This window comes from Poecilia formosa, unplaced genomic scaffold (genome assembly GCF_000485575.1).
Source record: "Poecilia formosa unplaced genomic scaffold, Poecilia_formosa-5.1.2 Scaffold2407, whole genome shotgun sequence".
Classification (NCBI taxonomy): domain Eukaryota; kingdom Metazoa; phylum Chordata; class Actinopteri; order Cyprinodontiformes; family Poeciliidae; genus Poecilia; species Poecilia formosa.
The window spans coordinates 1-3,927 of record NW_006802346.1 but is presented as its reverse complement, the minus strand read 5'-3'; the positions used below and the strand labels follow the sequence as shown (position 1 = coordinate 3,927).

Genomic DNA, 3,927 nt, shown 5'->3' with positions numbered 1-3,927 from the left:
AGCCACTGATTTTTCACTTCGAGAGGAGCCAGCTGAGGTGGGTCAGGCATCAGATTAGGATGCCTCCTTAACGCCTCCCTAGTGAGGTCTTTTGGGCACGTCCCACCAGGAGGAGGCCCACAGGAAGGACATGCTGGAGGGACGATGTTTCTCAGCTGGCCTGGGAACGCCTTGGGGTTCCCCTGGAGGACCTGGAACAAGTGGCTGGGGAGACGGAAGTCTGGGCCTCTGCTGACCCCGCAACCCGACTGCAGACAAGGGGAAGATGATTGATTGATTGATTGATTGATTGATTGATTGATTGATTTTTCTTCAATAGCTTATGGGTCATAAGACCCATAATTTAGTTGGGTCTTATTAACTCAAAATCAATGTGAAATTATTCTGCTAGACTGGATAGGTGGTGCAAACTCATTTTTATTCCATTTAACACTTTTTATTCCTTGTCAGTGGGTCACATGAAATTTAAGCTATTAAACACCAATCATCTTTTTTAATTTGTAAATTTAAATTATGTAAAACATTGATAAAGATCTAAAATGGGGAAAAATGTGGGTGCCTCATCTCTAATGATTTGTAAAACAATTTCAAAGTGGTTTTGAATCAATAGGACACGTCTTGGAAGCTATTGCAAACATACTAAATTTTGACAAAAAAAATTGCTAAAAAAAAAAATTGTTAAAATATGAAACAAATGAGTGTGCCTCATCTATACAGGAAACAAGAACAATTTCACACTGGTTCTGGGTCAATAGGTCACAAGACCTGGAAGCTACTGAATAAAAATAATAAATATTGACAAAACAAATTGCTAAAAAATAAAAAATATGTTAAAATGGAAAACAAATGTCTGTGCCTCATCTAAAGAGACTAGAATAATTATTTCAAAATGATTTTGAGTCAATAGGTCACATGACCTGGAAGCTATTGAAAAAAAATATCCAATTTAGACAAAAAAAAATTCTTAAAAAAAAATAAAATCATTTAAAATGAAAAACAAATATCTGTGCCTCAACTATAGGGACTAGAATAATTATTTCAAAGTGATTCTGAGTCATTAGGTCAAATTACCTAGAAGCTATTGAATAAAAACCCTCAATTTTGACCAAAACAAATTCCTAAAAAAATAAAAATTGAGTCAAAATGGAAAACAAATGTCTGTGCCTCATCTATAGAGACTAGTATAATTATTTCAAAGTGATATTGAGTCTACAGGTCACATGACCTGGAAGCTATTGAAGAAAACATTATTTAATATTAAAATCATTGAAAATATTGTATATGACTAAAATTTTATAGATGCTATTTTGGCTCATGTAAAAGCCTGAATTAGCACTGACAATTAGTTAGTTGGTTACAATTCAAGGCATTTATTAACATTTCTTTGACAGGAATGTTTGGTTCGGTAATTTGTTGATAGTCCCTAAGTGAACCGTCGGGTTCTGCGAATCCAACTTGAAACTAACTTCACTGCGGTTCTCCCGCTCATGATCTCAGACGTAAAGAACTACAAACATGTCCGCTCATGTTCTGATAAGTTTTATGGTTCATTTGGAACCGAAACCTCACAGTTACTGGTCTGGTTCTGGTCACCACAGAACCAGAAACAATCATTAGAAACACATTTATTGCTGTAAATGTCCTGCAGGGACAGGAAGTTACTCTGGAACAAAAATCTGTCAGAGAATCAAACAGTTCTGACTCTTTTCTCTTCAGAGAGAGAAAAACTCACTGAGCTGCAGAGAAGTTTTAGTAAAAAGTGATTTTACCTTCAACTCTGATAGACTTGATTTAATTCACTCGTTCTTCAGAGCTTCTCTTCTCTTCCTGCTACCTGTCAAACATAAACCCCTCCCTTCTTTATCACCTGAGTTTCTCTACCAGCCATGATGCGTTCAAGGACATTCAGTAACATTCAGGACATATTTAGCTTCATGGAGCCATGNGAGCACATAACACCAGTTTTAAAGTCCCTACACTGGCTCCCTGTAGCTCAGAGAATAGACTTTAAAATACTGTTAGTTTATAAATCACTGAACAGTTCAGCACCACAATAAATTAAAGATCTGTTGTTGTTGTGTCAACCTTCCAGACCTCCTAGGTTTTGGTTCTGGTTCTGCTCTGCATCCAGAACCAGAACCAAACATGGAGAAGCAGCTTTCAGCTTCTATGTACCACAAATCTGGAACAAACTTCCAGAAAACTGTAAAACTGACATCCTTTAAATCTAGACTAAAAACCTTTAGCCTGTTTATGGGTTTGATTTATAATAACTGAATTTTTTTTTTACTTTGTTCTGGATTATAACTTTTCATCTCTTTTCTTTATTTTTCCATTGTAATGTTGATTTTTCATTTATTATGTAAAACTTTAAACTGACCTGTTGCTGTAATGTCTTTTGCTAATAAACTTGATAACTTTGACTTGTCCACTCCTCCGTGATGCCGTTTTCAGGTCAGAACTGGATCCGGTTCCAGGTCTGTAGAAACACCCAGACTGAGGTCAGATGTAGTGAATGAAGGAGTGAACATTTCCTATGAAGCAGTGAATGTTGGTCCTGACCACAGCGGCTTGTTGCCACGTCAGAGGAAACAGACTGGACCAGTTAACCCAGAACCAGCTGCACTTCAGCAGTTTGTACCTGAGAGGCTGAAGCTGCCGGAACGTTCTGACCGCATTTCCTTAAAGCTGAAAAACAAGTTAATAAAAATTATTTATAAGTGTCAAAGCAGGAGCAAAAGGTTCCCAAGAGACATTTCACTATTGCTGCATCGTTTCTGCCAGCAGGTCTGATTAGAAACTTGGATTTCTCTAATGGCAACAACAAGAAGATACGAATGAAGCCTGTTTATGTTGTTTTACAATTTGGATTAAAATTAATGTTTCTTCAGCTGATATAAATATCTGATCCATCAATCCCCCTAAAAAACTTTTACATGTTGAATTTATTACTCCAGCGTCACAAAAAAGGTTGAACTTTATAACATTAATTAAATTAAGCTGCATTTTAACATGTTATATGCAGCAGAAAGTGATCAGTTAACTTTGGTTAATCAAAGTGAATTCATGGTTTAGCAAAGAAATAATAATATGTCCACATATTACCAGGTTGGGAAGAACGGCTTCTTCCCTTAAGAACTGACGTCATTATTTGAAAAAGTTTTCTGTGGAAGAAAGTTATGTTTGTCTGATTTTAGTTTTATCATCATGATCTCAGACGTAAAGAACTACAAACATGTCCGTTCATGTTCTGACTCTGTTCACTGATAAGTTTTATGGTTCAGTTGGAACCGAAACCTCACAGTAACCTTTGTTTTAACAAATATCAGAGTAACTTTGGTCACCACAGAACCAGAAACAATCATTAGAAACACATTTATTGCTGTAAACAGCTGCAGGGACAGGAAGTTACTCTGGAACAAAAATCTGTCAGAGAATCAAACAGTTCTGACTCTTTTCTCTTCAGAGAGAGAAAAACTCACTGAGCTGCAGTGAAGTTTTAGTAAAAAGTGATTTTACCTTCAACTCTGATAGACTTGATTTAATTCACTCGTTCTTCAGAGCTTCTCTTCTCTTCCTGCTACCTGTCAAACATAAACCCCTCCCTTCTTTATCACCTGAGTTTCTCTACCAGCCATGATGCGTTCAAGGACATTCAGTAACATTCAGGACATATTTAGCTTCATGGAGCCATGTTGTTGTTTATCCACAGGGTTATATTTTCTGGAATGTTAGTTAAATATCTGTGACGTGTTTTAGACACATTAAACAAAATTCCACCCAGAACCAGCCGATACCAGTTGCTGAAGCTAACTGGGAGCAGCAGGTGATGCAGCAGCTCTGCAGCAAATCGGGTTTCCATAGCAACCCGATTTAAAGTTCATTCTGAACAGGTTTGATGACGAAACCTGTTGGTTCCAGTCAGAC

The 3,927-nt window shown here is 37.0% G+C and overlaps 1 long non-coding RNA gene across 1 annotated transcript; it reads right to left on the bottom strand.

Annotated features, from left to right (window-relative positions):
- Positions 1-2,183: 2,183 nt before the first annotated feature.
- On the bottom strand, positions 2,184-3,906 carry LOC103133235 (uncharacterized). The gene is made up of 3 exons (XR_475703.2): positions 3,520-3,906; positions 2,642-2,688; positions 2,184-2,479 (listed from the first exon to the last, which is right to left on the bottom strand). It is a non-coding gene; the product is annotated as an uncharacterized LOC103133235 (long non-coding RNA).
- Positions 3,907-3,927: the final 21 nt, after the last annotated feature.